This window comes from Egretta garzetta, unplaced genomic scaffold, assembly GCF_000687185.1.
Source record: "Egretta garzetta isolate BGI_Z169 unplaced genomic scaffold, ASM68718v1 scaffold176, whole genome shotgun sequence".
NCBI lineage: Eukaryota > Metazoa > Chordata > Aves > Pelecaniformes > Ardeidae > Egretta > Egretta garzetta.
In genome coordinates this window covers 374,696-388,680 of record NW_009259973.1, presented here as the reverse complement: position 1 = coordinate 388,680, position 13,985 = coordinate 374,696, and positions in this window count along the sequence as shown.

Sequence of the window (13,985 nt, the reverse complement as noted above, 5' to 3'; positions counted from 1 at the left end):
TTTTAGCTTGTCTGTAATTCCAGTCCAATGGGCCTTCTCCTGTATGAAATGGAAATAGTGGGTATCTTCTGTGATTCCAGAGGCAGCTGACGTAACATCCTGCCAGTTTGTGTAGCCTTTGTGAGCATCACAGTTACACGAGGATTCCTTCAACAGTTTCTTGAATCCAGGTTCCTCTTCTTTGACCCCAGCAACCAAGCTGGACTTGTTGAACTTCTAATAGAAACTTTTACAAAGATTTGCCCAGTACAAGCAGCCTTCCCAAAACTGGACAACACTTTTTAACTACCTAAATGTGATGTACGGAATCTTCACATTTATGTGATTCATAGCTTATATGTACCAGATGGAAAAAACAGCTCTTAGTCTCTTATGTGAGTGTCAGTGCTCTCATGAGAGTAGAGGGTTGTCACGATCCACTATTGGGTTGAACAATTTGGCAGAGGTTAAACCCCCTTGCTTTCCAACCGACCTCAGATAATTCTGGGAGGTTGGGGGCGGCTGGGCTTAACTTCTGGTTAACTCCAATATTCTGTTGTGACTAGGTTCCTTTTACATTCTCAGAAACGGAATTAAGACTCAAAACGGAGTCAAGTGCCAAGTCACTTTATTCAGCCAACAACAAATGCGCTAGAGAAAAGCAGAGAAAGAGAGGAAAAGCAAGAAAGGGAAAGAAAGGGGAAACAAACGGCCCAGGAGTGTTGTGATAGCTACCACCACGGGCCTATGTGCTGTCCGTGCGGCCTGAGCGATCCATGCGGTCCGTGCGGCCCGAGCAGTCCGATGCGCCTGATGTATCTTCAAATCTGGTGGAGGGTAGATGTTCCTCGACGCTCCCTCGTGGTCTCCACTGGTTCCTCTTTCATAGGGTTGTCTTCTTGCATAGTCAATGACTCTTTTGCATACCCACGCCTCCCACTCGGCAGTGGGGCGCATGCCCAGTACCGTCATTAGAGTATGCTCAAAAGTTCTAGGGGGTCCGAGCCCCCTCCCCATTGTCAGTTGACTCTGGGCCCGGGCGCATGCGCAGAGGACGCGTACTCCAAAATAACAGGCCACACATTCCTGTGGGGTGGGACTCAATGGGCTGAAACTGCCCCACTCAGTTGCCGTGGCGATCACCAATGTTGAGACAAGTTTCTAGTCCCTTACAAGGGTGCAGTATAGATGTACCTCAATGAGACTCTACCCGTGAGTTTAGCCTTTAGCACACTTAGTAAGGTCTAATTTACCTCCTCAAATTTGTGCCCCAGGTATTTAATACTTGTGTGAAATGTTGTAATGCAGCAGCTTCATTATTTTTGTCAAATAGGCAATATATAAGGAGTAAATAAGCACAGTTTATGCAATAGCCATGTGGTTTTTTCCCTAGTGGGTAACTTTCAGATATTGATAACCTTCATCTAGTCTTCCAGTTACCAGTTTTTCTACCTTGTTTTTCCTTCGAGTGCTTTGGCTCATTCACAACTGCAGTTTTGTGAATGGGCCCAGCGAAGGAAAAGGGACCACTTGAGAAATATGTCTTGCTGAATCAGATTGGCACTAGTTTCTTTGTCCATCTGGAGGCCAAAAGTAGTTTTCAAAACATACTAGGGAATTTAGCCACAGAGTCTATTGATTAACACTGTGCATGTATTTATGTTCCCTAAACTGTTTTGAAAACTGCCCAACTGCTGTTCTTTTTAACCTATTGCCTGAGTAAACAGGAAAAATAGGATTTTTGAATAGTAGAAATTCATAGTAAATGTGCTTAATTCCTATATCCCTTTCCTTTTCCTCCTTCCAAATACGAAGTTCTCACATTTAATGGGAATTAAAGTAGTTGGCATCTGAAGAACAGAGGGGGGTGATCCCATTCTCCCTGTGTCAGTGTAAGTTATACCAGTTACTGATTTGTAAGTAATCCAAGTGCAGTTCAGGGGTGCCCTTGCACACATGCACCCTCTGATTTTTATTTTTTTTTAAGCTGAGCATCTGCCTACCATAAGAAATCCCTCGATGTTAGTGGTGTTGATTGCGGTGAATTCCACTCTGTTCATGAGGCTTTTTACTACTACCTCTTTACGCTTAGTGTAATGTCATTGAATATGCTTGGGTAGGAAGCAGTCTTCTGACTAGCCACAGGTTGGAAAGGCTGCAGTGTGTTGGGATTGCTTAGCTTTGCAGGAAACCCAGTCTTTCCCTTTATTTTCTGGTTTGCCCTTCATGATAATCCTCTTCATCCAAATAAGTTTCTTATCCTTCTGTCTGCAAATAGTTTGCTCAGATTTTTATAATTAACTTGGGGTCAACATTTATATAGTCTTTATGTTTTCTTCCAACTACATTGAAAGATTTTTTAAAAATATATTTTAAAGTGAACTTAGTAATTACTGTTACTGTTCATAGCACCTAAAGGTTGATTTGACACTCCAGTTAGTGCTTTATTCTTTCTCTGAACATGGAAAGCCCTTAAGAGGGGCATTGCTTTTCCTCTTTGTGCAAGTTTGGGGTCCTGAGACCCTGCTTTTTAATCCTGTGGCAACTCTGTTTTTTGAAGGAGGACTAGGACTTGGCACTGAGTTATCCTGGCGTGCCTTGCCCTCTACTTTGTGACACTAATGTGTTTTGTTCCTGTTTCTTGCAGGCGTAGATGACATTTAGGATTTTGACATCTTGTCTCTACCCTAGAGCTGCTATTTCTGGGTACTGAATTTTTCTCAAGTACTGCAGCTCTATGTTGTTTGAAATGCTTTGTTTTTTCCTAATACATTTTAGCAGATGCTTTCTGGAGTGTGAGGCAGGGATTAAGGAGGGCTATGGACTTGCTTTGCAAGGAATTTGCCATCATTTGCAGTGAAATCAAGCAGTGATAATATAGTTAACCCTTCTAATATTTTCCATAAAAACAAAATATCCTTTATACTCACGTTGTGCTTTTACTTAGTCTTGTGGACCAGCCTTGCCAGAATCTGATCCCCATTTTGCCTTGTATCATCATAATATATTTCGGAAGAGTGTATGTAGTATTAGTACATAAAATTACATCTAACAGTGGAAAGACAGGCTTTTGATTCTGCTAAAGCAGGAGATTATTTTCTAGCAGTGAAAGACTGTGTAACAAGTCTTCGTTGGACAACTGCATATCAGGGCAGATTTTATACTTGTTGTGGGTTGTTGGCAATAACAGACTATTCAACTAGATCTTGTTACCAATGTTGTCTTGATTAAATTAAATGGAAGTCCATGGCTTTCTTGTAACAATCCACAGTTTTGTGAACTGCACGTTTTTAATACATCTTAAATAAGTGTTTAGCAGTTACAGTTGCTTCAAACCATAAGTATGACATAAGTATGGCTGGGACTTCTGCATTCTTTGCCCTGCAACAGGACTTAACACGAGTCATTGTCATCCTCTTTGTGCAGCCAGCCTGCCAGGCAGGGTAATTATGGATATGGAGGGGCTGCGCTGTGAGTGAAGGGGCTGAAAGCAGCCACATGTAACAGCAAGAACTTACATCCTACCTAAAAAATGGTGTCAAGCCGTTTGATGCAAATGTTAAAACAAACAAAAAAATCCACTACAAGTAAAAATCTACTACTGAATTACTCTCTCTCTGGAGGCTGTTTCCATGCAGTTGGACATGACATGGCTTAGCATGACAGGGCATGATGCTGACTGGAGTCTCTAGATGATGATGTCATATAAATTATTAGCACCACTGTAGCACTTCACAATAAGTACTTTTCATCCAAGATAATTTTGTTTGATGAGTTTAGCCTCACATCATGTAAGGTAGCACTTGGCAGAGGTACAGGAGTTTCTTTGTCAAACCTTGATCTCCCCGGGGTGTACCCTGAGGAGCTGTAATCCTGATTACTCACTGAATAAGTGTAGTAATAAATCACTGATACAAAGCATTACATTTGAATCTAATGTTTTATATGTGGTGTGTGTAAATACCTACAACTTTTCTCAGTCCTGTGCTAACCATCTGTCTAAATAGGATTATTGCACTTTCTGTGGTGGATGAGCTAGATAACAAGTTCAATTTAGAGGCAGCAGTTTGTTTTACTGTCTGGCAACCAGTGCAGGCCGGTTTAAATATGTCATTTACAGTCTGTGTATGCAATTAATAACAGATTTTACATTATGAAGAAGGTGAGGGGTCAGCTTCAGTCTTTAATTTGGATCAAATCAACAGCTTGTTACTTAGGAGTAGTATGGTATCTGTCTTACAAATGACTGCCGTCTGGGCTCCTTTCTTGACAGCTGCTAGTGCTCACATGGGATCCCAGGCCACAGTCTTACAGTGAAGGAGACAGGAACGAAAACAGTTAGCCACATCTGATTCCCTTCCTTATAGATGTTAATGGTGTTTTCATTAGCAGTTTGTCTGGATGGCGATCAATTGCCCATTTTGTGTAGAAGAGCTCTGGAGAGCAACATGGTGACTTTAAACCACGTGGATATAAATGGATATAAATCAGTTGTGTCAATGCTGGCATTGCATCTGTTGGTGTGTAAATTACTGTGTCAGGATAATGTTAGAATGGAGAGAGACTGCAGTGCATATTTGGTCTAACAATGACTTTCTGTCCCTCATCATTCCTGTGTTAGCACAGTAATCATCACAGCATCCACCCCAACCAAATAAATACTGGTGCTGTCACTGCATTGAGAGGAGGTGGAAGAAGAAAATGTGGTGCACAAACTGGAGTCACTAAATTGCCAGGGACCTTAGGTGCTTCTTGTAAGCATTGCATCTTCTTTGTTGCTTGCTTCTGATATCTGTCCTTCCTTCTGTCTGTCTTCCTCCCTTCCTTACGCTGCACAGTGCTTGTGCTGAGCCAAGGCAACACAAGTCTTGGGCTCACTCTGATTCCCTGAGGACTAAGCTGCTCCCTCATCTCCCTCTTTGCAGCACATGGGTGCAGGCGCTTCAGTCGCAGCCTCCTGGGCAGGCTTCAAACCCCGCACTTAGGAAAGCATCCTGCCAAAACATCACATCCCACAGCTGGAGCCTACAAGAGGTAAGGTGTAAAGCAGGTCCCACAGCTAGAATCCAGCCCCTGGCTCCCTGCTGCAGAGCAGCCCTGCCTGTTGGGGGGGGCACAGAGCACCCCCTCCTCTGCTCGAGTTGTTTTAATGCCCTGATTACTGAAGTGGGTAAGTCGCCATCTCGTTCGTAATAATTACAGATTTCCTCTGTGATTTTTCACTTGCCGGTTGCCACAGCAACAGTGCAGTGGCTCAGCTGAAAAGCTGTCACAGGGGTTTAAATCTGAAGCAGCTCAGCATTCTCTTGCGCTCTGGCGCATCTTCCCTCTTGCCCTCTGGCACCATGACAACCTGGCGATTGCACCCTGTGCTCCCTTCCCCTGTGTCCAGGGGCCTGAAGGGATGCTGCTGTTATTCTCTGTGCACACCCGTGTCTCTCCCGTTCCCCGCCTGGAGCAGTGCATGGCAGGAGGTGGCATTAGGATGCATGCTGGCTATTGTACTGCCTGCGCCTGAGCACGACCTGAAGGAACTGAACGAAACCAAGGTTATTTTATGACAGTTGTGTGCCTGGGTGTCACCTTTAGGGTATTTGCAAACCAGAGTAAAATGAAGGGGTTTAAGGACAAAACCTGTTCTTCAGCTTCTGAAATTCTTGAAAACTAAGGGGCCATTTCAAATGTTAATACAGTCTGGCTCTACATCTCGGGGAATTTGTTCTCAGAAAGCATTCAGGTGAACTCAGACTCCCAGGGGTCCAAGCTGATGGGCTACACCCACATATCAGAGGTACTGGAGTAGCAAGGGGCAGAGCCAGATGATCTCAGTTTGAGGGGAGTTGGGGTATTACTCTCTGCTGGCTTTGGCTGAGCACGGGGTATAGCTTGCAGGAGCTGGTTTCGTTAACCTTCATTAACTGGGGCATTCCCTCCAGCTGAGCTGCAGGGTTGCAGCTCGGGGTTTCCTCTGGGTGATGCCTGTCCTCGCTGCCGGCAGTCACGAGTGGCTGCTGGAGGGAGCTGACAGCAATGGCATTTCTCATGCACGCAGCCAGCAGCAGCCTACTCTAAAGTGAAGGAGAGAACGGCATTTTCAACTGGCAAGCTGGCTGGTGGGAGTTTTCATCCAAGTTGAGTAAGTGTCTGCCTTGTGTCTGCCTGTGGTAGGGGTTAGCACAGGCTCTGGCCGAGCCTGCAAGGGCTGCACGCTCGTGCTTTCTGTTCAGAGGTGAATGCATGTCTCTATGTGTGTGCAGGCTTGTGTGATACGAAAATGTCTGTGTCGTGGAAACGCATGATTAGCTGTTTCTCGATGTGTTTGCTGGACCCCTTTTAAAAGAAATCTCCCGCATGCATCTGCTTTTCTGTGTTTTCAGCTGAAACGGGGGTCACCTTGAGAAACCAGAGCACTCGCTCCCATGTAAGACGTTTCCCTTGCTTTGGTGCAGGCTGCCTCCAAGTGAGCTATTTTATGACTCCAGGAAGCAGAAGAATAAATCGTGCTTTTACAGTACATTTTATTTGATGCTATTTATCTATGTATTTTCATGACCTCTGAGGAGGCAGTGGTAGGATGCTGAGGAATAAAATCTTACAAGGTATATAACTGAATTTCCTTGGAGGAAGCTCCACTTGAGGGTATTTTGCAATACTTCAATTTTTCAAAAACTACAGAATGCTTGTGGAGCAACTAATCTGAAAAGCGCAGCTGTGTCATAATTTACACTGTTTAACCCATTGAGGGATGGACTGTTTTGGTGTGAGAAATGTGTGGAAAATAACAGACATGGTTTGGGTATGTTATTGCCATCTGCATTTAAAATAATGGATTCAAAATATGCAGGTTTGAAGAGAGGTTCTTATGGGTAACTCAGTAGTAAAGTTCACTGAAATATCAAAATACAGGTTTTTTCAGTGGGAGCTATTAAGGAATGACAAACTAAAAAAATTTTTAAAATTTTCAACTAACATTAGTTGTGCTTGTTTTTTACCAACATTTATGTGCAGTTATGCCATTTATATAGATATTTTTAGCTCTGGAGCTGGAACTTGCCCAATTTCTAACAGATGCTTTTTAGACCCCATTTTTTCTTTTCTTGAGACAACGTATTTCTTTCACAAGAAAGGTGTAGGCACATCTCATCCTAGCTTAGCTGTTGCAATAGTTCTTGAATCAAAAATGAGCTGCTCAAAAGTTCGGTGGGTCACCTGAATCCTCGCATGCCATAATCGCAACGATCCCACCTCAACGTTGTTGTTCATTGGATTATGGACCAAGAGTCTTTTCTTCATCCAATATTTGTTGGAGAGAGGGAAAACAAAGAGAGACAAGGGCAGAAAGATTAAAAAAGGAAAAAAAGAAAAAAGATGTTTTCATATCCAACCACCAAACCCTGCTTAGGAGACATCTAAAGAGAAGAACCTGGGCACATGAGTGTAATGACACTTCTGGCTGTAGATGAGTTTTGAAACTTGATGGAAGGTCTGAATGTTTCTGTTATAGCTTCGCTGCTGGTTCAGCTCTGACCTAATTGTTAATCTCATTAGGCTGGTAGGTATTGCCGTGTTATGGTGGATACCGTACAGTACTTTCAAGCTATAGACATGAAGTTTTTGCCTCATGCGCTGCATCTTGTTCTGGTCTTTTGCTGTAGTTTTCAGAACAGACTGACCTGAATGCCAGCTGAATGTGGAATGAGAGAAAGTAGCTGTGCAAAAAGCCAGTTTATTAGGGAAGACTGTCGTGTGCAATATTTACTGTTTTGTCAAGACTTGAAGGACAAAACCACTCTCCCCATTTCTGTTCTTCTGAATAGTGGTGGGAGGGTTTGATCCTGTTGGTGTCAATAAATAAGCAACCATGAATAACAGACACTTGAGCTTTCCTTGTAACTATGACAACTGTGTCCTTGACAACTTAAGTACAATCATGGAGTTTCCAATTACATCCTGTTCTAGACAAAGCCTTTAAGGTTATTAGAGGAATAAACAGCAAAAGCAACCGCCAGCTTGTGAAGTGTTTTCTTGCAAAATCCATTTTGGTGGTAGGTACATGTTTCCATTTGCAGATAGCCATCGCTTGTTTTGTTAGTGTTGCTGGGTGGAAAATGCCTTGGTGAGCTGCGCTGTCCAAGGACAAACTCGCTGTTCATTATCGAGAGTCACTCTTTGCACTGACTTTTTTGGCTGCTGCCTGTGAAATTGCACCAGATGAGTACTGAGCTCAGGGGTCTCTTCTGATGTGTGGGTTGTCCTGTAGACCCAGCAGACCTCTTCCACAGAGTGGCTCAGTCACTGTGGTGATCCTGATACGTGGCTTTGGTGTTGTGGGGTGCTTATAACCACCTTTGATTTTCAAGTACAAGGCTGCAGCCTTTGGTTGACCAAGATGGATAAGGAGCAACTTGTTTCTCTTTTCTGTGCCATCTCATGAGGATGGTGCTAGGTACTGTTCTTCCTGAAGTCAAGGGTTTCAGCTCTGTTTTGTGCTGGGTTTGTATAGATGTTGGATGAAAAATCTAATGCCAGTCTTATGTGAACACTAGATGTTCTCGCAACTACCTCTTAACAGGACTTTTCTATTCCCATTGATGATTTGAGATAGCTCACAACAGCATTTGCAAGAGAAGTTTGCTAGAGTAACAGCAAGAGTTTCTAGTGGTAGCTAGACTAAGGCTAACTCAATGGTTTTTTTCAGAACTATACCTTCGAAAAAAAACAACTGTTGAAGTAAAAGGACCTGTTGTATTTCATTGTGTGCACTCAGGCTTTCATAACTACATAGTCTATACTGAACTCTTAACTCTGCTTCTGGGACCAAGTGAATTGCAGTTAAATACATCAACATGCTGGCAGGCTTGTTTATTTATTTACTTTGTTGATTGCTATATTTAAGTGGCTTAAAGCAGTAAGTCAGGATTTCTAATGTCACCCTGCACTCTGTCAATAACAACTGGTTAAGTCATTCAATTTTTTCCTGCTTTGATCTGTTGGATGTGGATGTTCCCCGTCTCCCCAAGGGAGTGGGGGGCAGTGCTTAATGATTGCAGTGCATTTTCAAACAGCAAGTGCTGTATGCATTGAATCTTTTTATGTAGATACCACAATGCCATTAAGTTAGCCCGTTCATCCTCAAATGCAGACTAAGGAAGGCCATAATTATATTTAATATATGACAGACTCAACTGTTTTCCATCATATTTATATTTCTTTGTGAAATTGCAGGGATATTCCAGACTCTGGGATCTCCTTGAGCTGTTTTTAGAAGTAAAACACTTAAGCTGCGTCACTTAAGTCATGAAAGATGCTTGTTTATGAACACTGCAAACCAGGAGACTTGCCCCCCTTTAAAAACCAAAGGCTGTTGGTTAGTACTTTTTTGAGACTGGGCCCTTCAACTCTGTTTTGTGGGCCCCAGACACAGAATACTGTCTGCCAGAAGTTGGTGAAAAGTAACAGAAAATGAGTAACAAGGGATTTTCAGGAGTTTATGGGGTGTAGAGGGTAGAAGGACTAGTTAAGATTTTTCCTTTTAACTTGTTACACTTGCAGAGTAAGAGATGATAGGGCTTGGGCAGCATGAATGAAGCTGGAAAGCTTGTCCCTTTTGAGCTCAGAATCTTCAGTCCCATCCAGCTCTGGTTTTGGCAGCCTTTCTCTCTTTTCCTTCCTTCGGAAATGCTTATCTTATCTCTGATGTACCATATCGTAGTCACTGCTTAGGTGTTGGGGTCTGTGACTCCCTCTTCTTAGTGCCCATGCCTGGGCCCCGTTACACAAACTCTTTTCAGCTTGCCTCTGATAATTCCAGCCTGATTGTCCTCCAGAGAAGCTGTTTGAAGAGCCCTGATGTGCAGGTGCGGGAGCATTGTGGAGGTTAGAAAAGGAGAAATGAACTCATGACAGATAAACAACTCAAAAAACCCTGGACTGCTAATGCTTTATCACTTTGTGGGTCTTTGTAACAGTAGTTGGGCTCACTGTCATGGGAAGCCAAGGAAATTAACTTTTCATTCTGAAGGCAAATCAGCTTTGCAGTGTTTTCCCACTTTGAGCATGGCTACCTGAGTACTGCCAGGCTTTTCAGCATTGCTCTTTTGTTTTAGTCATAGGAACCTGACTAGCTGACTTGGCCTCTCCATTTGCAGTTTCTTCCACTGTTAAAAAACAGATGCAGAAAATGCAGTGTCAAAGCATGCTGAGCTGTGAACTGAAGAGCCTTCTCATCCATTTGGGAAACACCCTCCTTGCAAACTTGCCTACACCAGCTCACCTCCAGGCTGCCAGGGCAGGCTGAGGTGTGGAAAGGGTGGTTTTGCTTTGAGGCGTAATGCTGGTGCTGCCTGTGGGCTCCTGACAGAGAGAAGCATCTGCTGCTGTCTGTGGGATGGCAGAGCTTTAGCACCTTGGGCTGCTGCCCCTGCGCCCACCAGCAGACCTGCACTGCTCGAGAAGCAAATAAGCCTTGCGCTGGACCCAAGCAAACAGGAGTGAAAGATAGTTTGAGGTGTTTTAAATTTCAGAATTAATGCATAGCATGATGATACCCTTGCTGCTGTGCATCATAGAAAATCAAGTGAAGGAAAACAGCAAAGAAGGAATTAATTTGCCTTTACCTCCCTGCACCCCAAATAAATATCGTGAAGGCTTGTGGAGTAATTGCAGTGTGCAGCTTGTGGTGCTGTTTCTAAACCACTTAATTGTTCTGGTTAAATGGGTTTGGAGCAGCTGAGGGACAAATGAATGTGCCCCCATGAATTTAAAGCAGGCTTCTGTGTCTTTGGCAGGAGTTGCAAGAAAGAGATGCAAATCTGCAGCCCTGACTTCTCATCCGTGTCTTGCAGTGTCTCTGTTTCACCTCTTACCTTTGCATCTACCCCAAGGATGCTTTCAGAGGCGGGTTTTCGCAAGCTGCAGTCTGAAATGCGGATGTCATGCTGCATTAGTTTCTGTGCTAGCAAGTGAGAATATTATATGAACTCCTAGTTTGTATATTTTCACTCTTGTATCTGGCTCAAGCCCCCCTGAATGTTGGGGTCCCTCTCTAATTTTTTTATTTTTCCAGGGGTTCCCCCTAAGAAGCATAATCTTGTTAGCTCACAGAAACAATGCATCTTTATATGTTCACAATAGGCTACTGCTGCTGAATGACTGTTGTCGTTCCTAGTAACCAATTTTGCCTGTCAGAAACAACCACTCAGTACAGAATTTTAAGAGCTGCTGTTGAAAAAACTACGTCCAATCTCACATTGTGTGCATTTAAAAAATCCATGTATCTGTGTTTCATGTGCTCAATAAACTACTGAGCTTCCTCTTTGAAAACAATTTTTCTTACGAAAAGAATGTGACTGTGACTAAACTGTATTTGCCAATGCATGTGTTCACGTAACACAAAATTACTTACAAAAATATATGAAACTATAGCTGTTTTGTACAGCTTTCTGTAATGATGGCCTTCACCAGCTCAGACAGTTGCCATTGGAGGAAAAATATTTAGGCAAGACTTTTATGAATCTCTTTTTCTGGAAAAGCCTCACTTCTTTGAGGTCTAAAGTAGCTAGCATTTAATCGCAAATCTAATCCAAACATTGGCCTTCACATTCCCTTTACAGTTTGATATCTGAAATTGGTGGATGTATTTTGCCTAGTTTTTAAATAACCTGAAACTGTACACAACTGCTCCGAAGCAGCAGTGGTGATGGAGCGTGGCTTTGCTGCGGTTTTGATATGTGCATAGGAGCCAATTTCTGCTGGCTTGCAAACTGTGCCGCTGCTGCTTGCAGTGCTGGAACAAGCTGGGCCTGTGGGAATTGATCAAGAGATGCATTATGGAGGCAAAATTCAATTGGTTATTATGATAACCAAATAACATGTGCTTAGACAAATACACCGATCGCATCAGCTGATCTCCTATGAGAATTTGTGTGCGTAATAGAGATAGAAAAGCAGTTGATTTTAGTTATACTCAAATATGATATTACATGATTTATTCTGACTCTGGACTAGAAAATGGTAAAACTTTTTATGTAACAACTGTCAAGGAAAATTAGGGCTAAGCTACTTTACTTTTTTTTTAAACCTCTTGCAATAATTTTTTTTCTACAAGTATTTCAGAAAGCCAAAACCATTTCAAATTATATTTTTGAGCCTTTTATGAGTATTGTATTTTAACCACTACAGGACTTAGGATAAACAGTAAATAGAAGTAAAAGCAAAGATGTAGGAGAGGTTCACCTAGGGGAGGAAGAGTAGGTACCACTGCAGGGAAACCTGGACACTGATGGGTACAACCATGTAGTATGACTTGAAAGTATGTTTGATTTGTATGTGAAGAGGCATGTCATCATTGTGGGAAAGGCAGATTAGTCAGTTTGTAGCAAAACGCCCACGGGAGATGACTGAAGGGGACTGGAACAGCAAAGTGAATCTCGGTGGGTTGTTTTAGCCTGCTGTCATAGGTACGTTTGCGTTGCTCCCTTTGATAGTTCCTGCAAAGCTTTGTTCACATTAGCTTTTAACAGGCTCCTAGAGACTTTTAAAAATGAATACTTTGCAGAGTAAACTTGAGGGGCTTGTAGACTGCAGAAGTACATATGGGATAAATAGCTTTGAGCAGAGGACATCAATCGAGATGGTTAATCATCGTGAAAGGTGCTGGGCTGATTCACCCCGTAACAGCTTTTTTCCACAGTGGTAGTCTCACTGACTTAGATTCGCATATGTTTTTTCCTAGAGGATGGTCATGAGATAAGAAATTTATGGTATTGGGATATTTCTTTACACATTGATTATGCAAAAGTTAGCACAACTAAAGAAGCAAGCTGAAAGTAAAAAATTAGTGAAAGAATTAAATTAATCTTGTCTTATAAGTGAAGCTACTCTTTTCTGAAAAAAATTAACTAGTTCCCTCTACACTTCTGACCCAAAACCTTACGAAGCTAATCTGGCTTTTTCCAGTGTATGCATGAATGTTATGCAAGTGTTTGCTCACCTTGGCAGATTTCAGAATACCTTGAAATTTAAATTGAACTCAGAGCAAACTAAGTGAAACCAAGTGCTATGTCGATTGTCTGGGAAGGCACAGGGAATTTTCTTTGTACTCGAGTATTAATAGGTCCATGAACTAGAAGATCTCTGTAGGCAAAGAATTTTTTGTTTTCTTTTGTCAATTTTGGAAAAGCTCAAGAGTGAAGGGAAGCAAATGGTATCATGGCTAAAGACAATACAGAAATTAAATTTCTGATATATTAGTGTTGGGTAAGAGATACTTACTATCATGGTAGGAATAGATCAACTGCTTCCCTGCATCTGGTCATCAACATCTCTTTGCATATTTTATTGATGGCATAGAAATGATGTAAGAAGTAAGCTGCTGGAAGATCAGCTCTGTTCTCGGAGCATATTTGTCAAAGAGAGTTCTTCCTGGGAGGTTTACAGGTAATAGTGACATTTCATTTGGACTGCGAGCCTTGGTCTATTGCTACTAGATGGTCTGCACCCACTGGGGGCAGAAGGACATCCAGTGAGGTGAAAAATGCCAATTTGATCTCTCTACAGGCAAAAAAGGCCTCTAGTGTCCTACATAGAACACAGGGTACTTCACTTCTACGAGTAAAGTTTGAATTTAATCTGTATCCTGGGTAATAATTCAATGACCTGTTTTATCTATTTATGACTGCCAGCCAGGCTTTCTGCACTCAGGTGATCCAGAGTGAAAAAGGAGTTGTATTATTGTTCATGCTACTTGACTTTACAAGGTCATTTATATTTAACTAGCTGAAGCAGAATCACAGAATGGTTGAGGCTGGAAGGCACCTCTGGAGGTCATCTGATACAACCCTTCACTCGAGCAGCATCACCTAAAGCAGGCTGCTGAGGACCATGTTGGGTTTTGAGTATCTCCGAGCACAGTGACTCCATAGGCGCTCTGGGCCACCTGTTCAGGGTTTTTCTGTGTTTAGATGGAGCTTACTGTATTTCAGCTTGTGCCTGTTGCCTCTTACCCA